A 26,614-nucleotide genomic window follows, 5' to 3' on the forward strand; every position below is an offset into this window, starting at 1 on the left:
TATAGTTAAAGTTGGCTCTTTTCCACTTTCCATCTACCTCAGTGTTAAAGAGTTTTCTCCAGCAACACATTTCAGACTTCAGAACAGCAGTTCTAAGCATCACTTGGGGAAATGGCCATTAATTCTGGTGATTGGAAGCAAGACACAATCTGTTGTAAGGTGATACGAGAGTTGTTTAGCCCTCAAATGACCACCACCGGCTGGGTTCACATGCCAGGGGGTTGCATATTCATAATGGTGGTCTGCATGCACCACAGCCCCTCACGGGTTAATTATCCCATGATGAGGGGGGCCTGTCATCTGATCAAGCTCAGTGAGATGACTTCTTGGTTGGTGTAGCAACTGCATAGAACTTAGTTACTGCTGGGAATTCCTGTCCTGTATAGGCAGAGGTTACTCCAGGACAGATGGTTACAGGGACAGCTGTTTCTTTTTCACACGCTTGACAAATTAATGGATTCCTACCTCTGTGGAATGTACCTCCCTCCTACTTTCAGGGGATGGCAACTTTATTTTTTCTAGTTAATGCTGTAATGGCTCAGTTAAATCTGCCATGCATAGCATGGGGAACAGCTTTGCTCCCAGACTTCCAGCTATACGTGGTGGGGCACACTGGTTTGTGTTGATTCATTCACGCAAAATAGGGAGCCTGTTGATTGCTTGCCAAGCCTGAGAGAATGCAAACGCGACTTGCCAAAAACCTCACTGCAGGCAGAGGCCAGGATGTCGAGTGAGTTTGTAACTGGATTTGTAAAATTCTGGAAAGAGAGGCTTGAGAGGAGGCAGCCTAAAATGCAGGCTCAAACCTTGTGGGCCTCTGACAGCGCTGAGTGCTGCATCCAAAAGGATAAATACATCCTTTTGGAAACACGGGCAGCTCCTTTCACCACCTGCCTATTTCTCAAAATGGGGGGGGGAGAGTACACAAAAGCCAGGAAGCCACCAAATGATTGGTGATTGGGGGGAAGTGGGTGGGGCCAACAGGAACCCTGAAGGGCTGGATTGGGACCTGGGCCTGAGCTTCTCTACCCCTGCCCCAGACATTAGCTGACTACATTGAATGAAATCAGTGAACAGCAACCTTCCCAAACTTGGTACCCTCCAGATGTGTTGGACTACAACTCCCAGAATCCCCAGCCAGCATGGCCAGTGGTGAAGGGTTATGGGAGCTGTGGTTCAGCGACATCCAGAGGGCCCCATGTGCCCCATTCCAATAGCGTGGGACAGGCGTCTCCCTTTAACCTTCCAGCCTGTCTTTAACTGCAGGATGAGGATTTGGATCTGTCCCCAATGATGGCACATATGGATCCAGGGGGTGGCAGTCATTTGGGATGAAAGGAAGCATGTAGCACAGCCTCCCCCAACCAAATGCCCTCCAGATGTTTTGGACTTCAACTATCAGCCCCAGACAGCTTGGCCAAGGGTCAGGAATGCTGGGAGTTGTAGTCCAAAACACCTGGAGGGCACCAGGTTGTGGAAAGCTGATATAGCCTATAATTTAGGCATGATAATAACAAATAATACTTAAGCCAGAATAAACGGACGTCCCAGGCCTGGGACATGGTCTGAGGACTGATGATATTGACCCCTCGCTGAAGCTAAGCAGGTTGGGATCTGGTCAACATTTGCAGGAGAGACCGCCTAGGAATCTCCCAAGTAGACAGCCTTGAGTTTCATTGTCGAACTGGGAGGGGGGTCAGTTTGTGGCCTTCCAGATGCTTTGGACTACAACTCCCATCAGCTCTAGCCAGCATAGCCAATGGGAGTGGAATGATGGCAGTTGTAGGCCAGAACACTTGGGAGAGCCACAAGTTGGCTGTGGCTGTTGTAGAAGAAAAATGGGATAGAAGTGTTTTAGCAGATGCTTGTCTGGTGATAGTTTGAGGGGTTTGACTAAGGCAGGGGTTGCATTTTTGTTTGGAGGTTGCATTTTAATTTTCTAAACTGCCCCAGAATCTATCCTGATGAAGGCTAGTATATGAACTTCTTAAATACATTGTATAAAATGAATGAATGAATAAATAAATAGTGACTTTAAGGATAAAAGCACGGTCGTTCGCTCTGAGTCTGTCTAGCAACTTTTAAAACGAGGGATTCTAGCATTCTTAAGCCCTTCACAGTTGCAAATCAGCATTCAAACTGGATTCGGGCCATGAGCAGCGACGAGATCCGAGTCCCAGGTGGGCATTTTGTTTACCTCTGAATAAAAAGACCGTTGCATATAATTACAAGGGTTCAGCTCACTCGGGGGAGATCAAGCTGGGAGCACAAGCCGTGTTGCAAGGCTCAGCCAAGGTGTAATCAGCGGAATGACAGTGGAAACAAACGCAGCGTGTTTGCACACCTCCTGCCTTGTGTGCCAGTTGTGAACACTGACAGTCTGCCACAATTCAAGGGAAGGAAGCAAATCCTAAAATGGAGGGGAACTGGTGGCCTGTTTGCAACATCTCTTATCTTGGGAGAACTTCACTTCAGTACGTACCATATCATATTACAAGCCCTCACACCAATAATCTGCTTTCAGAATCCTTTTTTGTGGCTTGAGCTTTAGCGCTAGCTGTTTAGTCTGGAATTGTCATCTATACTAGATTGGGTTATTTCTCAAAAAGCAAAAATAGCCCATGTTCACCACAAGTACAGTTCCAAAGTCAATTTTTTGTAATACCTTTATTAGGCCAAGCAAACGATCGCAAAAAATGTGTGAACTTTCAAGATCTCCAGGCAAGGTGTTATAAAAAGCGGTTTGTGGTGTGGTGTGTGTGTGTGAAGTCACATTGGCTGCACATTTAGAGTGTAATTGTTGGTGTTGGGGGCAGCATTGGTTGCGGGGGGGGGGGGAGCTGCAGACAGCAGTTTGAATTTGGACCTGGGAAGGGGGGTTTGCTGGGACGGGAGGGGTCAAAAAACGGCTATTTAGAATTTGGTATCATTTCTTTGCCACTTTTGCTATCCTTCACAACCTCTCTCTCTCTCTCTCTCTCTCAACAAAATACAGATTGTAAAGAAACTGTGTGCTGTCAGCACACCACAAAAGAAAACTCACCTTGTCAAGACTGCTGCAGACTTCCCAGCAGTTGGAGAAAAAGGAAAATGGTATTTAAGTACATGGTGTGCACACATCGAGGTGGGTACGTGTGCGTGGAGCCATGCCCAATCTTTACTTTAGCTAGGACAATTTTCCTGCTTGTGATTTCTAAGAGATGCCCAACAGTTCTTTTTCATCATTTTATGATATATACATTATACGAACATAAAAAATGGTAATCTATACATATGGATACAGATCTTGTGTGTGTGTATGTGTTTATACATATATATAACACGTATGTGTGTACGGGGAAATATACTTGCTCCCTGAATCTGTAGAAGGAGCAGCAGGAATTGGAGCCCATTAAACAGACAAAATAGGTCATGCTGGGGGAGGAAAAAATCAATTCTGCCACATGCTGTTGCCACATTGATCAGAAAAGGCCCATTTAAATGGCCAAATCGCATGAGACACAAAGAGGTTCAACTTTCAAAAGGCTCCCAGAAAGAATAAAAGGAAGATGTTTATTTTATTTTTTTTTATTTTTCTTATAATACGAGAACTTGCGGGTCATCCAGTGAAATTGATTGGCAGTACCAGGTCCAGGAAGGAAGGAAGGACGGACAAGACATGCACACATTTAATCTATATCTCTCTATGTATCTACATACACCACATACACTATATGTATAATTAACTTATGGAATTCACAGGAAATGGTGGTGGCTAAGTTAGATAAGAGCATATGAAGAGCTGTGCTGGATCATAGAATCATAGAATAGTAGGGTTGCAAGCGGCCTACAAGACCATCGAGTCCAAGATCAGACCAAGGGTCCATCTAGTCCAGCATTCCGTTCACACAGTGGCCAACCAGCTGTCGACCAGGAACACACAAGCTGGACATGAGTGCAACAGCACCCCCTACCCATGTTCCCCAGCAACTGGTGTACATAGGCTCACTGCCTGAGGTTCTGGAGGTAGCACATCGCCATCAGGACTAGGAGCCCTTGGTAGCCTTCTCCTCCAGGAATTCGTCTAATCCTCTTTTAAATCCTCTTTCAAATTGGTGGCCATCACTACATCTTGTGGAAGTGAATTCCATAGTTTAACTCTGCGCTGTGCGAAGAAGTGCTTCCTTTTATCTGTCCTGAGTCTCCCAACAATCAGCTTCATGGGATGATCCCGTTGGGTTCTAGCATTATGAGAGAGGGAGAAAAACATCTCCCTATCCACATTCTCCACACCAGGCATAATAGGGATTCAGCATATTCCTGGAGAAGGAGAAATACATCATTCCTTTGATTTCTCACGTTAAGGCATGAGTGCCACTGTTCGTGTAGCCAGAAAAGCACAAGAGGGAGATAGCAGGTTTGGGGGAGCCCTTAGGTTTGCAGAAGTATGTTTTTTTTGGGGGGGGGATACCACCTTGGGGGGGCAACCCCTACTGAAATAGTCCAGTGAGGACTGAGCATCTTCAGTGGCCATGAAATGCTGACTGGGTAATGGCGGGGGAGGGGGAAAGGAATGGAGTGTTCTGGAGGATGGCAAGGCAGAGTAACAGGAACACCGAGCTGGAGTGCTCTGCACTGCAACATTTTGTCAAGGGATAGTAGCTGTCGTACTTCTAAAGAGCCCTTTTGGTTCAGGGCCAGCGTGCAAATGGATCAGGATCCCAGTTGTTGGGAAGCAACGATGGGAGGGAAAAAGTTCCCAAGTTTAAATGGCCACATCCAGCTCCATTCGTTGTGAGTGTTGCACATATTGAGCCTCAGGGCATCAGAGGCTGAAGTGATAATTGGGATAAGATTGCACTCCACAGTTCTGCATTTAGTGCCTAAACAAGGGACCCTTTAAACAAGCCTAAACCATTCACAGGTACTGGCCTGAGGCATGCTTTTTGCGACTGAAGTGTCCATCCTTTTTTGTACCTGGGTTTTGCCAGTACAGTGTGACCATTCCACACATTACAAGGCAGCCAACATGGGTTTTGTCCCTGAGTGGACATTGAACAGGAAGAGAGATAGTGGATAGGGAGACATTTTTCTCCCTATAATACTAGAACCCAATGGGGTCACCCTATGAAGCTGATTTGTGGCTGATTCAGGACAGATCAAAGGAAGTCCTTCACACAGCACAGAGTTAAACTATGGAATTCGCTAGCACAGGATGTAGTGATGGCCACCAATTTGGATGGCTTTAAACGGGGATTGGACAATTTCTGGAGAAGGCTATCAATGGCTACTAGTCCTGATGGCTATATGCTACCTCCAGCATCAGTGGCAGTATGCCTATGTGCACCAGTTACTGGGGAACATGGGTGGGAGGGTGCTGTTGCGCTCATGTCCTGCTTGTGGGTTTCCCGTGGGCAGCTAGCTAGCCACTGGGTGAACAGAGTGCTGGACTAGATGGACCTTTGGTCTGATCCAGCACAGCTCTTATGTTCAAAGCAGATCCCTGATTCTTGACAAGAGCTCCTTTACCAAACATGCATTTGTCACATTCATACATTACATTTGTAGGTGTTCCTGTGGAACATTTTAGGTGTACACTTAAAGCAATGTGTGAACCAAGCCTTTGAAGGCAAACGCAGCAGGCAGCCTTGAGCTGCATAGCCCCAGATGGCCGTCTATCCCTGCATTAATTTATCAAGAGTCACAGAGACAAAAGGCTGCCTTGCACATGAAGTCCTCCAGTGTGGGTGGCCTTTATGTTTTGCTCTTCTACAAGGACTGATTTCCAGAACCACAATAGTTATCGGCCAAAATTATATGCGGCCAGAAAGAAAATCCTGCAGGAGCCTCCGTGTCCTCTTTTCCTCCTTATCCTTTGTTTCATTTTATCCAGATCCTCCACAGGGACTTAACTGCCTATTAGAATAATTCAGGTTATTTTCAGAATCTAATCTGAGAAAACAAATTAAAACATCCAAACCTTTCATTAGTTCTCAGAGAAATCATTTCTCAAGTCAAGGAGGGCAAAGACATGGTGCAATACAGACTCACCAACTGGCATTTATTAATTATCCCCTTTTGAACACAGAGAAATACAGCAGAATGAAAGCCTTCCCAGGGGAGCACAATTATAGGCACTTGCAGTGGGCAGACATATTTAGTTATTTAGACATTTAACCCTCCTTATCACCTTTAAAACCTGGTCACCTTGAAGCAACTGCTTTTCTTTTTAATTCCCCAACACTTTCTTCAGTGATTTCAGATAATTCAGTTGCATGAATGCATCCTTCCTTCATCTTTCACCAAAAGGTTCTCTCTCCTTAAATGCCCGTACGCATCAGAGGTATTTCTCAAGTGCCCATTGTTAAGGGTGCAATCCCATGCATGTTTAGACCATGGTTGGGGCATGCTGGGAGTTTTAGAACTTTTTTCGGTCTAATCATGCATCAGATTGTTCCCTAATAGGTCCTTCTCAGTGGTGGCTCCAGAAATAGGTCCTTCTCAGTGGTGGCTCCAAAACTGTGGAACTCCCTTCCTATTGACTTGTGCCTTGCTCATTTGTACAGGTGTTTGGAGTTTCCTCTTCATTGTGGCCTTTAACTGAGATCTTAATTAGCGTTCCAAAGAGTGGTTGGGCACCTGCTGAGGGCCTACACCCCAGTAGGAGCCCATTCCCAAGAGTCCCCTGGAGTTGCGACCTGCTTGTTCCCCTGCCTCTCGCTCTGGCCCAGACAACAGTGGTGGCGGGAAGGAGGAGCAGGTGATGCCGCAGCCCCCTCGCTCCCTGGCTCTCTCCCTGTCAAGCAACCAAGCGGCAGCAGTGAGGAGAAAGAGGAGGAGGAGGAGGAGTGAGAGCAGCTGGGGACAGTGGTGATGAGAAGGGAGACTCACCCAGGGAAGGGGGCACTGGGGGTGCCTTGCTCAAGGGCCCCCAGAGGCCTGGAGCCAGCACTGATCGAAAGAGGCACTTGTGAGTTTTGCCTTCAGTTTCCTCCCCTACATCTCTTGCACTGAGTTCTGCCTCCAGTGATACTGCCAGCAAAGCTGGTCTTGCAATAATGGTTCGTGCCTTGTTGAATCACAGGTGTATGGCTGAGCCCGGTATAAGGTGATGTTTGACATAGGAATGGCAACACGGCTTGAGGAAGAGAGTTCGTCCTCCCCCATCCCCAACAAGTCTGGCTGGTTAGGAGAGCAGCGACAAAATGGGGAGTGCAAGGCGAAGCCAAGGATGTGCCTGAGATGCCCTGAGGGGGTACAGAAAAGAAGATTGGTTCTGTGTTCCCGATGCCTCTGAGAACAGTGAGAGAGCCACGCCCTGTGGAATCTGAGCATTTGGAGGCATACGACTTTTTGGCCGCTGTTGTCAGGCTCTGATTCAACCAGCATTCTCTCTCTCAAGGGAAAACCTGTGGCCCAGTTTGAATGCAGAGTCTGCGTGGTCCAGCTCAGGGCATGCACACTCGTTGCTAAGAATCAAAGCAACAATGTGGAGAGTCAAAACAACTGCAAAAGCAAATACATTTGGGGAGGTGTCTCAACACTGCATAATGTGTTCTGCTCATGCAGCTTAGTGCCAAGGAGGGAGAGATAAGGAGCTGCTTAAAGCATCATAGCCTCCTCCTACGAAGCCTCCTTTATCCATGCTCTGGTAGCTTCTAGGTTAGACTACTGTAATGAGCTGTGTGTGGGGCTGCCTCTGAAGGCTGTTTGGAAACTGCAGTGAGTGCAGAATGCAGCTGCTAGATTACGAACTGGGACTGGCCATTATGGTCATATAATGCCTGTGTTGTATAAACCACACTGGCTTCCTATATGTTTCTGGAATTCCAAGTGCTGGTTTTGACAGTTAGCATCCTTCATGGCTTAGGACCAGGGTACTTGAAGGACCACCTGTCTCCATATATTAAAATCTCTGGTGGAGGGCCACCTGAGGTGGGGTGGGTAGCTACCAGAGAAAGGGTAGCACCCAGTTGGGGGAACACTCTTACCAGATATTTCCGCCTGGTGCCTACCTTTTGGTCCCAGACAAAACACCCTTTTTGTTTTCCCAAGCTTTTAAGATAAGTTATGATCCTACTGACTCTTTTTGCGCTGCTTTTATGATTTTGTGGCTTGTAATTTATTTTATTCATTCATTATATTTCTATACACCCATAGTCGAAGCTCTCTGGGTGTTCACAAAAATTAAAAACCATTAAAAAATACTTCATGCAAAGTGCAAACCCATTTACAGAAAAACATGTAAACAGATAACACACAGACTGTTGTTGTTCAGTCGTTCAGTCATGTCCGACTCTTCGTGACCCCATGGACCATAGCACACCAGGCCTTCCTGTCCTGCGCTCTCTCCCGGAGCGTGCTCAAGTTCATATTCATTGCATCCATGATGCTATCTAGCCATCTCATCCTCTGCCGTCCCCTTCTCCTTTTGCCTTCAGTCTTTCCCAGCATCAGGGTCTTTTCCAGGGAGTTTTCTCTTCGCATTAGGTGGCCAAAATATTGGAGCTTCAGCTTCATTATCTGTCCTTCCAATGAGCACTCAGGGTTGATTTCCTTTAGGATGGACTGATTTGACCTCCTTGCAGTCCAGGGCACTCATAAGAGTCTTCTCCAGCACCACAGTTCGAAAGCATCAATTCTTCGGCGCTCAGCCTTCCTTATAGTCCAGCTCTCACAGCCATACATTACTACTGGGAAAACCATAGCTTTGATTAGACGGACCTTTGTCGGCAAGGTGATGTCTCTGCTGCTTACGATGCTGTCTAGGTTGGCCATAGCTTTCCTCCCAAGGAGTAAGCGTCTTTTAATTTCATGGCTACAGTCACCGTCTGCGGTGATCTTGGAACCCAAGAAAGTAAAATCTGTCACTGCTTCCATTTCTTCCCCTTCTATATGCCAGGAAGTGATGGGGCCAGATGCCATGATCTTAGTTTTTTTAATGTTGAGTTTCAAACCAGCTTTTGCACTCTCCTCTTTCACCCTCAACAAGAGGCTCTTTAGATCCTCTTCGCTTTCTGCCATTAGGGTGGTATCGTCTGCATATCGGAGGTTGTTGATAATTCTCCCAGCAATCTTAATTCCGACCTCTGATTCATCCAACCCGGCATTTCTCATGATGTACTCTGCATATAAGTTAAATAAGCAGGGTGACAATATGCAGCCTTGTCGTACTCCTTTCCCAATTTTGAACCAATCGGTTGTTCCATGTCTGGTTCTTACTGTTGCTTCTTGACCCTCGTACAGGTTTCTCAGGAGACAGGTAAGGTGGTCTGGTACTCCCATCACTTTCACAATTTGCCACAGTTTGCTGTGATCCACACAATCAAAGGCTTTAGCGTAGTCAATGAAGCAGAAATAGACGTTTTTCTGGAATTCTCTTGCTTTCTCCATGATGCAGCGAATGTTGGCGATTTGATCTCTAGTTCCTCTGCCTCTTCGAAACCCAGCTTGTACTTCCGGTAGTTCTCGGTTCGCATACTGCTGAAGCCTAGCTTGTAGGATTTTGAGCATCACCTTGCTGGCATGTGAAATGAGCGCAATTGTGCGGTAGTTTGAACACTCTTTGGCGTTGCCCTTCTTTGGAATTGGAATGTAAACTGACCTTTTCCAGTCTTGTGGCCACTGTTGAGTGTTCCAGATTTGTTGGCATATTGAATGCAGCACTTTAACAGCATCATCTTTTAGGATTTTAAATAGCTTGGCTGGAATACTGTCATCTCCGCTAGCTTTGTTGTTACTAATGCTTCCTAAGGCCCACTTGACTTCACTTTCTAGGATGTCCGGCTCAAGTTCAGTGACCGCACTATCATGGCTATCAGGGACATTCAGATCTTTCCTGTATAGTTCTTCTGTGTATTCTTGCCACCTCTTCTTAATCTCATCTGCTTCTGTTAGGTCCCTGCCTTCTTTGTCCTTGATCATGCCCGTCTTTGCACAAAACGTTCCCTTGAGATCTCCAATTTTCTTGAAGAGATCTCTAGTCTTTCCCATTCTGTTGTTTTCCTCGATTTCTTTGCATTGTTCATTTAAGAAGGCCTTCTTGTCTCTCCTTGCTATTCTCTGGAACTCTGCATTCAGTTGGGTATATCTTCCCCTTTCTCCCTTGCTTTTCGCTTCCCTTCTTTCGTGAGCTACTTGTAAAGCCTCATCAGACATCCACTTGGCTTTCTTGCATTTCTTTTTCTTTGGGATGGATTGAGTTGCTGCCTCCTGAACAATGTTACGGACCTCCGTCCATAGTTCCTCAGGCACTCTGTCTATCAGGTCTAATCCCTGAAATCTATTCCTCACCTCCACTGTATATTCATCAGGGATATGATTTAGGTCATACCTGAACGGTTTAGTGGTTTTCCCGACGTTCTTCAATTTCAGCCGAAATTTTGCAAGAAGCAGCTCATGATCTGAGCCACAGTCAGCTCCAGGTCTTGTTTTGACTGACTGTATAGAGCTTCTCCATCTTTGGCTGCAAAGGACATAATCAATCTGATTTCGATATTGACCATCTGGTGACGTCCATGTGTAGAGTCGCCTCTTGTGCTGTTGGAAAAGAGTGTTTGCTATGATCAGCATGTTCTCTTGGCAAAACTCTATTAGCTTTTGTCCTGCTTCATTTTGTACACCAAGGCCATGCCTGCCTGTTATCCCGGTGATTTCTTGACTTCCTACTTTAGCATTCCAATCCCCTATGATGAAGAGGACATCTTTTTTTGGTGTTAGTTCTAGAAGGTGTTGTAGGTCTTCATAGAACCGATCAACCTCAGCTTCTTCGGCCTCAGTGGTTGGGGCATAGACTTGAATTACTGTGATGTTGAATGGTTTGCCTTGGATTCGTACTGAGATCATTCTATCATTTTTAAGATTGTACCCCAGTACTGCTTTTCCCACCCTTTTGTTGACTATGAGTGCTACTCCATTTCTTCTAAGGGATTCTTGCCCACAATAGTAGATATGATGGTCACCTGAATTAAATTCGCCCATGCCTGTCCATTTAAGTTCGCTGATTCCCAAGATGTCGATGTTCAATCTTGCCATCTCATGTTTGACCACCTCCAGCTTACCTTGATTCATTGATCTGACATTCCAGGTTCCTAAACAATATTGTTCTTTACAGCATCGGATTTTCTTTTCACCGCCAGACACATCCACAGCTGAGTGTCCTTTCGGGTTTGGCCCAGCCGCTTCACTCTTTCTGGCGCTACTTGGAAATACCCTCTGCTCTTCCCCAGTAGCATATTGGACACCTTCCGACCTGAGGGGCTCATCTTCCAGCGTCATATCTTTTAGCCTTGTGATACGTTCCATGGGGTTTTCTTGGCAAGAATACTGGAGTGGGTTGCCATTTCCTTCTCCAGTGGACCACATTTTGTCAGAACTCTCTGCCATGACCTGTCCGTCTTGGGTGGCCCTTCACGGCATAGCTTATGGCTTCATTGAGTTACGCAAGCCCCTTCGCCACAACAAGGCAGTGATCCATGAAGGGGAACACACACAGACTGCATGTATCTAAAACAATTTTAAACCATCAACCAAAGACAATCCAGGACTTGATTAAAAACTCATTATATGCTGCCAAATCCCTGAGAGAAGAGGGCAGTTTTAACCTGGTGTTGAAAATATAACAATGTTGGTGCCAGGCAGGCCTCGTCCGGGTGGTCAGTTGGGGCCCACCCCTGAGAAGGCCCTCTCCCTTGTTGCCACCCTCTGAGCCTCCCTCAGAGACACCTGGAGGAGGGCCTTAGATGCTGAACGTAGTGTACGAGTCAGTTCATGCTGGGATTAAGGTTTTTTTTGGTATTTACATTTTAATTATTTTATTCTTTCCTTAAACTGTCCTATGATTATAACTGAAGGGCAGCATGAAAATACCTATAACAAATAAACTAAATTCCTGCAAATCCTCTCTCCAGACATTGGAGGGCAGAGATATCCAATATGCTGGAGTAACATGCTTTGTGTAACAGGCCCTTAGAGAAGAGATTTGCAGAAGTTTTCTTCGTCCAGTTGATGAAGGTGACTGGAAGGAGCAGGGAGAGATGATGTAGACCTAACAGAAGCTTCAATAACCTTAGGGCCCAGGTAGCGTAGATATGGGAGAAAACACTCCCATCAGGTAAGCTAGCCCCAAGCCAGCACTTTGAATTGGGCTCAGAAATGGACTGACAGCCAGTGCAGATGGCAAAATACTGGCATAATACGATCATGTCAGCCAGTCTACAGTCTGGCCACGCTGTTTTGGACTAACTTTCTGGGCCATTTTCATTGACAGCCCCACACATAACGCGTTGCCATGATCCAAATGGGAGGTTAGCAGAGAATGGATAACTCTTGCTTGGCGATCTCTGTCCGGATACAGTCACAGTTAGTATTTCAGCCTATGTGGATAAAAGGTGCTGTGTGCCACAGTCCGCCTGTGCCTCTAAAACATTGATGGAGGGCCCCATAGGACCCCCCAAGCTAGGGACCTGATCCTGCTGGGCAAGGTGAAGAACTCAGGCCTGGGGCCCAAATCTGCCCCCCCCCCCCCGGTTCCCCAGATATTCTGCTGGTAGAAATATGCCTGCTGATCTCTTTGAAGGTCTTTAAGCAGGCATTAGAGACCTATTGCTCCAGCAGGCCTTCCCTTTTTGGAACTCTTGTTCCTTTTGCGGACTCCTGTATATTGTTTTTAAGCTGTGTTGTTTTATAGTTGGATTTTTTATTTTTTTGTTAAATTGTTTTTAGTTCAAAGTTGCTTTTAGTTCAATGTTGTTTGTATATATTATCTGTATGCTGTTATGTAAATAGATTTTAAACTTTGTATAGTGTCTTTTAATGCTTTAACTTTTGTAAACTGCCCAGAGAGCTTTGGCTATAGGGCTGTATAGAAATGTAAATTAATTAAATAAATAAATAAACTATCCCACCCCCTTCCGCTGGCTTCAACCCTTTCTTCCAACTGGCAATCATTTGGTGGCTTTCTGGCTTTTGTGCAGTTTTTTCCCCATTCTAAAAGGTTGAAATGCCTCTCGGAAGGCTTACTGGCTGGCAGGAAGAGCTTTAAGCTACAACATGGTGGTATTTTCGTCCCCACCCTCTTTGTCCTTGGCCCCACCCACCCAAGAGCTTCTCCGAAATGGAATTTGGCCCACGGGCTGAAAGAGGTTAAACACCCCTTGTTTGGGGGGAGCTTATTCCAGAACAGGGAGAACACTGCTTGACTAGACAGACAAACCACCCTCAAACCATATTTCTGTCTTGTCTGTATTGAGTCTCCTATTATTGGCCCTCACAAAGTCCTTCACCCTGCCTAAGCCCTCTAGATGTCGATTATAAAATATAACCCACATATAAAGAAAATAAGCTTTTCAGAGAGGAGGCTGGGCAAGGAACACATCTTGCCTTATGTCAGAGGAGAGAGAGAGAGAGAGTGTGTGTGTGTGTGTTTGTGTGTAACAGAGAGGAGTATTCACACGCAGAAAGCTCCCCCACAGCATACAATCGGAAGTGGTACAGCTCAGATACAGGTTTACCACTTTGTCTGTTGTTTGTGAGAATTAGGACTGGTCAGGCTAGGCAAAGCCCAAATGGCAGATTAATCACAGCACAGGGCAGAATGCACATTTACAACCAAGCAGGGGAGAGATAAGAACATAAACTTAAGAACCTAAGAAGAGCCGTGCTGGATCAGACCAAGGGTCCATCTCGTCCAGCACTCTGTTCACACAGTGGCCAGCCAGCTGCGCATGGGGAAGCCACAAACAGGACAGGAGTGCAACAGCACCCTCCCGCCCATGTTCCCCAGCAACTGGTGCACATAGGCACTCTGGTACTGGAGGTAGCTTACAGCCATCAGAGCTAGTAACCATTGATAGCCTTCTCCTTGAATTTGTCCAATTCCCCTTTAAAGCCATCTGAAGTGGTGGCCATCACTACATCTTCTGGAAATGAATTCCAGAGTTAAACTATGCACTGTGAGAAGAAGTTCCTCCTTTTATCTGTCCTGAACCTCCCACCAATCAGCATCATGGGATAACCCCCATTGGGTTCTAGTATTTTGAGAGAGGGGGAAAAATGTCTCCCTATCCACATTCTCCAGACCATGCATAAATTTGTGCACCTCTATCATATCTCCCCTCATTTGCCTTTTCTCTAAGCTACGCAGTCCCAGAAGTTGTAACCTTTCCTCATAGGGGAGTTGCTCCAGCCCCTTGATCACTGTAGTTAGAGAGAGTGAGAAGGAACCACAAGCAAGGCAGGCATCTTGGGAAAGGCAGGTAAGGTTAATGGTGTGGCTGATGTAATTCCCCCAGGGCAGCGTCATCACCTCCTCTGGCTGGAAGTTTTCCATCCAACCAGCCGGCTTGGGATGCTGAATACATTCCCCTGATGTGGGGAAGCATCCAAAAGGACAAGGTGGGAGGCAGAAATCTTAATCTCATCCAGTGCTCTGCAAAGTGGGCACACCTGGAGGACTGTTGTGGGAAAGCAAGCTCTGTTTAAGATGTGCTGTTCCTGCTCCCCCAACCCAGTGGTTTTGGGCAGAAACATGGGGGAACCTCTGGTGCAGTCACAGAGCTCTATGCAAGGAGGGGATGCCCCACTCACTTCAGACCAATTCCTGGAGGAGAAAGAGGAGAGATCTATCAAGGGTGATTAACTATTATGGCTCAATGGAACCTCCATGTGCCACGTCAGTATATCTCTAACTGCCAGTTTGTTTATACCCTGCCTTTTCCACCCCCTCAAAATGACACTCAAGGTGGTGAATAATAAAAACCAAAATTTTAAAATAAAAATTTGGCTAAAGCAATCATAGAAAAGATTGTTAAATTAAAAAAGCACAATAAAAGAATAAGGGATTTTCTACATTAGGCATTTATCATGTGCTCATCATTCCCTACTTTAGACAACATCGTGACCCTCCAGTTTCGCTTCTGTGTCTAACCAGCACTTTCAGTGAAGTTTTTTTAGAGCAGGGAACATGCGGCATTTAATTGTGAAGGTGAGAGAAAGCACAATCTCCTCTTGTGTGTTAGTGCTATTCTGCTATACCACAGTGCCACCTAGAGGTTACGTAGCAGAAAAGCAGGAAAGGAAACGTTCCTTGTGTAGTGCTCAGATCTCAATTCTGTGATGACTCCAAAAGTAGATATAGCAGATTAACAGCCTCATGTAGAAAAGCTCTAAAAGCACCCAACCCAACAGACTCACTTACAGTCTGTTTGAATAAAAAGGTCGGACACCAGAAAGGGAGTGAACCTAGCCTCTCTCGGCAGGGAGTTCCACAGCTTGAGAGTAGCCATTGGGAAGGCCCTGGGGACAAGAAATGCTGATAGGCTGCTGCTTGAGAGCTTCCCAAAGGAACCTGCTTGGCCACTGTAGGAAACAGGATGCTAGCTGAAGTCGGCTTTGGTTTGATGCAGCCAGACTCTTCTTATGCTCTTAACAGGGAATGTGTTGTATAGGTAGAAGGAATGACTGCAGAATCAGCTGGCCTCAAACACAACTGTTCTTCAATTCAGCACACACAGAAGTGACCACTTAGCAGAAGCTTCACCCGCTGTTGCTACTCCCCGCTCTACAGGAGCTGCCAAGGTTCAAAACAATAACTAAGCCACGGTTGTCAGGAGTGTTTCTGAGCATAGGGAGTGGGATAGCAGTTCATTCTGAAGGAGAACCATCAGACATGGGGAAGGTGTTTTCCCATGCTAGTCCAGATATGAGTAGGCCTGCTTCTCAGGTTACAAACGTCCAGATGGCTGAGCTTGAGGGTCCCTCCTTACCCCCACCCCACCCCCCATGAGAGTCAGTGAACAGGAGAATGACCTAATAGATGCCAGGCGCAGAGCAGAGAGAGAGAAGGCAGGGGCGGAACTTGGACAGTCCACCCGATTGGCCTTGCGTGAAAAGCTGCGCTTAGAGGCCTCACGACAAGAGAGGGACCTCCCCCCATAAGTTAGGCTAGCGAGACCGCCTCCCTCTTCAAATGGCAGGCAACTCTCATAAATTCCATTTGAATCCCCTGAAGGCATTCCTTGTAGATGGAGGGTCTCTGAGAATTTGCATCTGTATGACTCTGTGAAGTAATGGATTAAAAGCTATAGACTGAAGCCTCTTGTCTGTGTATGTTTGGGTGTGAAGTGAAGTGGGGGCTAAGGGAATCCTGACAACAGTTCCCTCTCACCCCCAGATACGTAATAGTCCTCCCCCCTTAGCTATCATAGTCTTCCAACCAACAAGGAGGTACCCTTTCACGTCACAGTCTCTGCACTCGACTAGTAGGTGTAGCTTGCTCAGATGAGTAGGTAAGGAAGGAGTCTTGCTCCCATCACTTAGTGGTTCTGGCACTTCAACCAGCGGTGAAGGAAACGCATCAGTTCCCGATAGATCTTCAGCAGCTACCTCTGCTGATGACAACCTGTTCTGGCAAGAACACCTTCTCAGCTGGTCAACGTGGCGATGCCACACTGACCCATCTGCACACTGGACCTTGTATGACACAGGTCCAGTGACCTCAGTGATACGGGAAGGAACCCACGTTGGTCCAGCACCATGGTTCCTAGCAAACACCTGATCGTGGGCAAATGAACGAAGAGTAGGAGTTGAGAAGGCAGCACCCAGAGCTTCCTGCCATTTGATTTGTAAGTCTTCAGCTAAATCTGGGTGGAGACGGTCAAGGCAAGTTTTTAGACGATGCCCCATAAGTCACTCTGCAGGACTGACTCCTGTGGTTGCACAAGGAGTAACATGTTGAGCAACGAGAAACCCGGCAAGGTGTGTTGGCCAGTCTCCTCCCGCAGTGCGCTTCAGGGCATCTTTTGTTGTCTGCACCATCCATTCAGCTTGGCCATTTGCTCGGGGATGACCAGGTGCAGTGGTGACAGCCCGAATAAGGTCCTTGTCTGCAAATGATTTAAATTCAGCAGATGTAAAAGCAGTCCCGTTGTCTGAGACTGCAGTATCAGGCAACCCATGGGTTGCGGATCCGTGGCATAGAGCTGTGATTGTCGCAGCGGCTGTTTCTGATGGTACTAAGACTACTTCAAGCCACTTCGAGTAAGAGTCTACCACAACCAAGAAGTTTTTCCTTGAAATGGCCCTGCAAAATCAATATGGATTCTTGACTGAGGCTCCTTGGTCACTTCCCGTGGGAAGATAGGTGCCCTCGGTGGATTGTGCCTAGTGGCTTGACAAGTACTGCACTCATTTATGTTTTTTCAATATCTGAGTCAATGCTGGGCCACCAGACATAGCTCCTGGCCAAGGCTTTCATGCAAACAATCCCTGGATGAGCTGCATCCAGCGTGGTCAAGATGGTTTGACGACCCTTATCTGGAATAACAACACAGTTTCCCCATAGCAGAATCCCTTATGGGCAGACATCTCATGTTGATGGTGTCTGAATGGCTTAAATTCCTCTGGCAGTTCCTCATCTGGCCATCCCTTCCATACCCAGTTTAAAACACTAGCCAGTACAGGATCTCGAGCAGTCAGCCTAGCAATTTGATCAGCCTGAAGAGGTGGGTCAGGAAGGGCTTCTAGCATCCAGACGTCCAGTGGAGGAGGTACAACAAAATCTGGAATTTGAAGTGGTACTCAACGCAATCCATCAGCATTAGCTATTGCATTTCCTGGCTTGTAGACAAGTGTATAATCATAAGCATTGAGCAGAATGCTCCAACACCGCACGTGGGGTGACAGTATGCAGGAAGTAGGCTTCCCAGGAGAGAAGATTCCTAGAAGAGGCTTGTGGTCCATGCTTATTTCAAAAGCATGGCCAGAGAGATAGTTGTAGAACTTTCTGACTCCTGCGATAACAGCCAAAGCTTCTCTGTCAATTTGTGCAATGTTCCTTTCAGTGGATGACATATTCCTTGAATAATAAGCAGTTGGTGCCTCTGTACCATCTGGAAATTTGTGGCTTAGCACAGCACCAACCCCGTAAGAAGAAGCATTAGTAATAAGGATTAGTGGCTTTTTCCCCATCATAATGCAGAGAATTTGAACTCAACACATGTTTGACATTCTGGAACGACTTCTCATGCTGGCTAGTCCATTTCCATGGAACTCCCTTTCCCAGCAAGCGATGTGGTGGCTCAGCAATGGTAGCCTTTTGTGGAAGAAACACAGGGTAGACATTGAGAAGTCCCAAGAAGGCTTGAAGTTCCTGCTTTGCTTTTGGACCAGGTGCATTGTGAATTGCACATATTTTTTCGTCAGTGGGGAGAATGCCAGAAGCATCAATACGAAAGCCCAAAGATGTTACTCTGGAGGTTCCAGTTTCACATTTCTCCTTTTTTACATGAATGTCGGATGTGTCAAAATGATGTAGGACATCTTGAAGTAGTTCAGCAGGCTCTTCCTCTGTTGATGCCATGAGAAGAACATCGTTAAAATATGGTACAATGCCTGGAATTCCAGAAAGCAGGGTTTCCATGAATTGTTGGAACAGTCCAGAGGCCCTAGAAATTCCGAATTGCAGACGCTTTACTTGGAATGATTCTCGATGTGTGATTATTGTTTGGGTATCTACTGTAGCATCATCAGTGACCAACTGCTGATATGCTTGGGCCAGATCAAGTTTTGCAAAGACTTTCCCTCCACCAAAAACAGCAAGGAGTTGATTGACAGCAGGCACTGGGTATGGATGCTGCTTAAGTACCTTATTCACAGTGCACTTGTAATCCCCACACAGTTTAACCATTAGGCTTTAATACTGGCACAATGGGTGTAGCCCACTGTGTCTGTGCAACTGGTTCTAGCATCCCTTGCTTGATGAGATGCTCAAGCTCTTCTTCAGTTTTTCCCTGCAGTGCAAAAGGCACATCCCTGGCTTTCATACATATTGGTGCAATAGATGGATCTAGATGGAGTGACCTGGCTTCCCTTTGTATTCTCTCAGTTCTTCAGAAAATACCCTTGGAAATTCATTTAACAATTGCTGCAAGCCGACTTGTAGTAAGGGCATGAATTCCTTGAAGGCTAATCTCTATTGATGAGAACCAGATTCTCTCCAAGAGGTTTTTCCTCTGCCCCTCCACAATTATAAGTTGGAGCGTCCCTTGGAAGGAGCCATACCGTGCAGCTACAGTGCAGCATCCAACGATATCAACCTTCTTTGCATTGTAATCACGCAGAATGCATGATAGACTAGACAACATTGGAGCAAGGGTCCCAGAATGTGCTTAAAGGTGTCTGTTAATTATGGATACCCCAGACCCCGAATCCACTTCCATTTTGCACTTCTAGCCATTGATTAATACTGTTGCATTCAACACAGGATCATGAGGTTCCTTGCCACAGACCTTCTGAATGTGATATAGCTGTTGAGTTTCATCACCCTGTGAATAATCAACCCCATGAGATGCTAGGAGGAGTGACTCTTTGCTATAGTTCCTTGGCCTTGTGCTGACAGATTTTGAACAGCAGAGCAGACTCGCTCAAGGTGACCCTTCTTGAAAAATCTGCACTCAGCATCCTTGCATCTGCACAGAGAGCACTGATGTGGTCCTCCACAGCTGGAGCAGGAGTAGGTAAGCCAGGGCCTATCTGCAGATTTTATGGAGGGTGCATTTCTTGTGTTCTGTTGAACTTGCTGCCCAGAATTCTGAGCCTGCTTGCTCCGGGTGGCATTTACAGCATCTTCATCTTACCTGAGTTCTGTGACACACGGTGATGCAGTCTCACTGGCTGATGCCTTTGCTTGAGCCTTTGCAAATGTCAGGTTTGGCTCGAACAGGAGGCGTTGCTGTAGTGCTTCATCATAAACCTCACAGACAAGGCGATCCCTCAACATACTTAGGGCTTCTCCCTTCCCCAGCCCTCCCTGGCATCATAGATCAAGTCTCTGACCATGTGTGAGAGGTAGGAAGTATCCATTACAATATCCTTTTGCAAACCACTTCGTAGGGCAGCCTATCCCTAGAGATGTGTTGAAAAGCAAGTCCCATCATTCCCAGCCAGCATCCAGGATGTTAGTGTAGCCTATCCAGTCCCAAACAATATGTATCAGGAACAACTGGGGGTCATTATCTAATCTATCTAACCTATCCATCCCATCCCTCCTCCATCCCCCCATCCCTCTATCTATCATGAAATAAGACCTGTGCTAGAAAGCCCATGAATGTCAGTTGTTCCTGCTATGTATTGGACTGGATATGCTACTGCCCCAATCACAGCTACACTAACATTTTTTTTAGGCATGGGATGGCGGAGCATTCTGCCATGGACTCCAATGAGGCCAAATTCTTTAGAATCCCCCCCGCCAGAGTCTGTGGTGGAATGGAGCACTCCCCTCCACCACCCTGCAAAATTCTCCATGGACGGACCCCACCTGCCGTCAGCCGGCCTGGTCTGTCTGCTATTGCCCGCTGCCCCTGTCTACGGCTGCAAATGGCGTCCAGCGTAGCCGCCGCCATTTGCATTCCTGCTCTTTGCCGTGATAGGCTACATAAATATTTACGTAGCCTATCACGGCTAAAGCGGGGATGCAAATGGCATCCGCTATGCCGGACGCCATTTGTGGCCGCAGACCAGCAGCAGACAGAAGACCGGCTGCGGACGGGCCCGGCCGGCGGCTCTGTGGACTCAGAGCAGAGCCGGCTGGGGAGGGACGGATCACCTCCGCCCACCGCGGATGCCCCGGACCGGAATGGTTAGTGGATTTCTTTCCCCCCTATTTTTTTTTTTTTTTTACCATATCTTTAATCATTTTTTTAAAAAATCGATGTACTTAACCTCTGAGCAAATCTTCTTGAACACAATAGGACATTTTTTCTAAGTGGAAATGCATAGGATTGTGCTGGAAGGCTGCAATCTTAAACACACTTGCCTGGGAGTAAATACACAGCGGTATTTATTCCTGAGTAGTCATGTATAGCATTGTACTGTAGAGTGCAATCCTATGCATATTTAGACAAATAAGTCCTACAGCTGCTAGGGTTCCTCAGCCATGTTTCCTGCCTAAATACGCACCCTTAATAACGTTGTGTTGATGATCACATGGAAGGTGGAGGCCTGTGGGTGGGGTGTGTGAGAAGCAAGAGAATGTTTCTCAAGTTTTTGCATTTGTAGTTTACGTTTTAAGAGCTGGTGTCAATCTTCAGGCTCCCTCCACAGGGTACCTACAAATAAGTGTCAAAGGGGGGTGCTGAACGCGTCTCGTCTCCAGTGCACATCCATGTGATTGTATGTACACAGTAAGGCCACACAGAGGGCCATTTTACATTCTTCTTAACATATTTATTTAATTTATTTATTGCATTGATATCCCGCCTTTTTTCCTTTTGCAAGGAACCCAAGGCGGCTTACATTCTCCTCCTCCTCTCCATTTTATCCTCACAACAACCCTTTGAACGAGGCTGGGCTGAGAGTCAGTGACTGGCCCAAAGTTACCCAGTGAGCTTTACGGCCGAGCAGTCCCAGTCCAACACTCTAACCCCTACGCCGGACTGGTGTAGTGCCTTTCCTCCAGGAGCTAAAGGCTTCCCCATTTTCATCCTCAGAAAAATCTTGTGTGGAAGGGAAGACTGAAGAGTACCGACTGGCCCAAGATCATCCAGTGAGAAATGGGAGCGATTGGCTGGTCTCCTCAGGCATCAATATTTCCTAGGCCAGGCTGGTGTGTGTGTGTGTGTGCACACATGCGTCTGTTCTGTCCTGTTGTGTCTGAATGAGTCGGTGAATCAGAGTCAGTCAGTCTCTCTCTGTCTCTTGTGTGCGCATGTGAAAGAGTTTCTGTGTGGCTGCATGCTGTAAAAAACAAAGCTTGTGTTTGCATTTGAGTTCTCTACCATGGATGAGATAGTAGTCTTTTGCTTCCAGGAAACCATGGAAAATAATTTCCACGAAAATACGTAGTAAATAATGTTTTTCTCTCTTTCCATTACTGTTGTACATAAAATAGCTTTCATTAACTCTCTCTCTATCTCTCTCTGTGCGTGCGTGCACATATGCAAGCGCAAATATTGTGAGTGAGTTCAATAGTCAGGGAGCCAGTCCAGTGTAGTGGTTAGAGTGGTGGACTGGGACTCAGGAGATCTGGGTTCTGGTCCCCACTGGGCCATAAAGCTCGCTAGGTGACTTTGGCCCAGTCACTGTGGGCTTCACACAGCGCTTTTACGCTTGCTGCTCACAGAAGGTTGCAGGTCCTTTAGCTGGCATCCTCAACCTCCAGTCTCCTGCAGCACATGACCTTTATCCCATTGTTAGAAAGGTCAGAGATAATGAGCTATCAAAGGACAGCCTCGCGAGAAGAGAAAAACGCGCAATAAGAGCTCTCAGCCTACCTTGCCCTACAGAGTTGTTGTGAGGATAAAATGGAGAGGACCACGTAAGCCACTTTGGGTTCTGTATTTTTTTTATTTATTTATTTATTTCATTTCTATACCGCCCAATAGCCGAAGCTCTCTGGGCGGTTCACAAAAATTAAAACCAAACGGCACACAATAAAACAATTTAAAATATATAGAACATTAAAACCACAATATAACAATACAACCACAATCAAACCTAGCAGCAGTGCAGGAGTTTAAAATACAGATTTAAAACAGCAAAGCTAAAAGTTTAGAAAGCTAAAATGCAAAAATGCCTGGGGAAATAAAAAGGTCTTCACCTTGGGTTGGCAGCACTCCCAGCTTGGCTGCAAATGCCTTCTGGATGAAAACAGAATGCCAGCCTAGGCAGACATGACCAGTGCTGCTTTGGGGCTAGCAAAGGGGGCCAAATCCCGCCCCCCCCACCCGGCATGCAAAGAAGCCAGCAGACACACCGAGGGCCAGTGTGGAGTAGCGGCTAGAGTCTTGGGCTGGGACTCAGGAGACCCGGGCTCTAGTCCCCACTCAGCCACGAAGCTCGCCGTGTCTCTGGGGTGGCCACTGACTCCCCAGGGTTGCTGTGAGGATAGAAGGGAGAGCAGGAGGGCCGTGTAAGCCGCCTTGGATTCTTTGCGAGAGAGAAAAAGGTGGGATATAAAAGTAACAGATAAACAAACAAATATCGGGGCAGAGTAGTGGGACCACTGCAGACAGCTGCCCCCCGGGGCCCATCATGGCACTGAAGCAGCTCGCTAGGGGCCGGAAGCACCTAACGTGGGACGCTGCACAGTGGACGCTGGGCACTCCAGTTCAGTGGGGCAGTGAATCCGCTCCGGCTTTCAGTCCACCTCTTGGATAGCGCCTTTAGCATTCTGACCGGTTCTGACAGAAACCTGGGGCGGATCCACCACCCCACTGCCATCGCAGCCACCAGCCTCCACCCAAGCAGCCTCATACTGGGCCAGGGTATTTGTCCCTCTAGGCCAAGGTTGTGTTCTCCGACTGGCTGCAGCCACCCAGTGCCTCTGTTGCAGAGACCCTTTTGCCGCACCTGCTCCCCGGTACCTTTTAACCAGAGCTGCTGGGGGCTGAACCTGCGACCTTCTGCATGCGAACCAGGGGCTCTGCCCCTGCCCTGGTCCGCCCCAGAGGGCTTGGCAGCTCTTCCCCAGCACTCACATTCCCCATTAAAAGGATGATAGAACTTTTGGAGGTGACTTGGGCTGAATAGGAGCAGGCAGATCTGAGTGTCCGCTTGTAGGTCTTGGGTTTACGAGAGCCACAACGCTTGTGACACCAGAAGCAGGGCGGTCAGGCTGAGCGCAGCTGCAGACAACTGGAGCAGAATCTTGAACACCCAGCCGAGAAAAGCATTGCGACTGGAAGGTGCTGCTCCTTGTCCTGTTAGGCTTGGCGTGACTGCCAGCTACAGGCTATTTCATGAAACTGCAGAAATTCTTTGTGTGTGTGAGTGCATTTTTAAATATACATACATGCATATTATATATATACACACACACACACACACACACACACACCCGTTACTGAAATAAAGCAAGCAAAATTTCAAGGGGTGCTGGGTGGGGGAAATCTCTTAGGGTAGCTAGCCAGTCAGCTAGCCAAAGCCCGGGAAAGAGATGGAAGGAAAAGTGTCCAAGGATAGAACTTGATGCCATAGTTATTTATGGAAAGCCCTCCACAATTAATTCTAGTTTTAATGAATGTGTAGCAGGAGGAACGTGTCCACCACTCAGAAGATTATTCAGTGCTAATGAGGGATAACAGGAATGGAATCCCACACTCAGAAAACTGTTCAAAGATTTCCTCAAAATACAAATGCCTATAGGTAAGATATAATCCGTTACACAAACTGCAGCTTGAAAATACCAAATGTATATTTAACACATGCATGTTGAAACATGTTCAGGGAAAAAACACTCAAATCAAGGAGCAGAATACTTACACAGTTCCTGTCTAAATGTCTTCTAAACCTCTCTATCACACATATTTATCTGTATTTAGACAATACAACATATGTGGATAAAGCCAGGATCAGCCAAACATATACAGTACTGTTCAAGAGGCATAAATCCTTTCTACTTACCTAGTATGAGCAAACTCTCCACAACCTGCAACAGGTAATTGCTCACTGGTGGTTCCCAGGGAAGAAACCTTCCTCTCTCCAGATTATACCAAGCTATGTGAAAACCTGCAGTAATCTTAAAGGAAAAGGAACCTAAAAATTCTTACAGTTGGAAACTAATGCTGATAGTGCAATCAGAACCTTACATGAAAGAAAATAAATTGAGGGACCCATTTAAACGATTCTCACTCACCCAAGGCAAGATAGGTATGTGCCTACCCATCGCTCCGAAATGGTGGCTGGAGCGAAGTTGGTCCTCCCCCAAGACCCCCCCCCCACCTTTGGGCACTGAGCAACCACTGCAAAGATATGAAGCTGCAAAAATGTGCAAAAGTGTGATTGAATAGATGAAAAAGCTGATGTGCCTCTGCAAAGGGACGGGGGGAGTGAAGGGATGTCACAGAGTGATGCAAGCACTACGCACACCTACAACATGCCCACCACAAAATGCAAAGTCAGCTTGGGGAAGGGACAGACGGGTCACAAACTGTGGGAAACCCGCAGCAACCCCCCCAAATCGCAGCAAAATGCCTCCTTAGAAATCCGTGTTTTCCGGGAGAAAACCACGGATGGCTGTGAAGCGGCTTGGTGGCCATCATTACATCTTGTGGTAGTGAATCCCATGGTTTAACTCTGCGCTGCATGAAGAAGTCCTTCCTTTGATCTGTCCTGAATCTCCCACCAATCAGCTTCATGGGAGGACCCTATTGAGTCCTAGAATTATGAGAGAGGGAGAAAAATATCTCCCTATCGCCTTTTTCCACACAAAGCATAATTTTGTACACCTCCACATTTTGTACACCTCCATCCTGTCTCACCTTTTCTTTAAGCTAAACCACCCCAGATGTTGAAACCTTTCCTCATCGGGGACATGCTCCAGCCCCTTGATCATTTCAGTGGCCTGTTTTCCAGCTCCACAACATCCTTTTTTTAGGTGTGGTGACCAGAACTGTACACAGTATTTGAAGTGTGGTCACACCGTTGGTTTGTGTAAAGGCAGTAGTGTATGCATGGAACAACAGTTAATGGATTGAGTGAGGAAGGGAGCAACCTTGTTTGAAGAAAGCCTGGTAGCATAGGGCAGGCAGAGGCAAAACGGGGCCCTTTTGGGCTGTTTACAGGGGCTTGGAGAGGGTCTACAGCAGTGGAGGCTGGGGGCTCCGATGTCAGCGGGGCAGTGAATCCACTCTGTGTCTCAGTCAAAGCTCTAAAGGAACTACCCACAGTCATACCTTGGAGAGCTCCTTTAGCATCCTGACTGAAACCTAGAGCAGATTCACTGCCCCACTGACATCAGAGCCCCCAGCCTCCACTGGTCTACAGTAGTGACTAATGGTCCAAAATCACACCCCCACCTGCCTGCCCCAATTCTCAAAGTCCAGTACAGTTAAGGAGCAAGCAAATACCAAGTTCAAGGCAGTCTGTGGCCAATGCCAGCAAAGTTCTCAGAGTACAGCAGCAGCTAAGGATTCAACAATAGGAGTGGTCAAAGGCAGTTCAAAGTTACTTACAGGCATTAAAACAGGAGGCGCACTAGGCATATGCTTGGCCCAAAGCCAGTGCAGAGATGTCGTCCCAGCAGCTGTCCTTGCCTGGAACTGGGGCTTTTAAGCAGGAGTTACTGTAACCCCACCCAAGCTTCAGCTGTGGCTTATTAGAGGCTTCGGGGAAGAAGTCCTCCTTGGGTGGTGAACCCCTACCCATGAGGAGCCCTTTACTCATGAAGAGGCCTTTGTTACAAGAGAACTTCAGCTCCTGGGCAGTATAGAACTGTAATAAACAAAGAAATAAATACATAAGATCACGTACTTCTCCTGAACATAAGGACTCAAGCCTGCCTCTTCAGGTGGCATCACTCCTGGGGGTTCAGTGGTTGTTCTGCCTCTGTGGGGAAGGCAAAGGATGGGCAAAGCGGAGGTGAGCAGCTTCACCTGCCCTATGTCCTCTTCCCAGTGGGGGAAAGCATGGGGCAAGCCCTGTGTGTAATGAATCCAGTTCATGCGCCAGGTGGTACACGATGGTCCTGCCCTTTTGACAGCATTTGTCCTGCAGAGGGCTGGCTGGCTGGCTCATTTGCCCCCCACTTTGATTTTAATTGCCCACCCCGACATACGTGATCACAACACCCCTTACGCCGACTGTAGGAGCCACACATACCTTCTTCCCTACCCCACATTCAAGGTGAGCTGAGATTTGT

Source organism: Heloderma suspectum, chromosome 9 (genome assembly GCF_057233095.1).
Source record: "Heloderma suspectum isolate Gila_16-S chromosome 9, 16-S_ref, whole genome shotgun sequence".
Taxonomy (NCBI): domain Eukaryota; kingdom Metazoa; phylum Chordata; class Lepidosauria; order Squamata; family Helodermatidae; genus Heloderma; species Heloderma suspectum.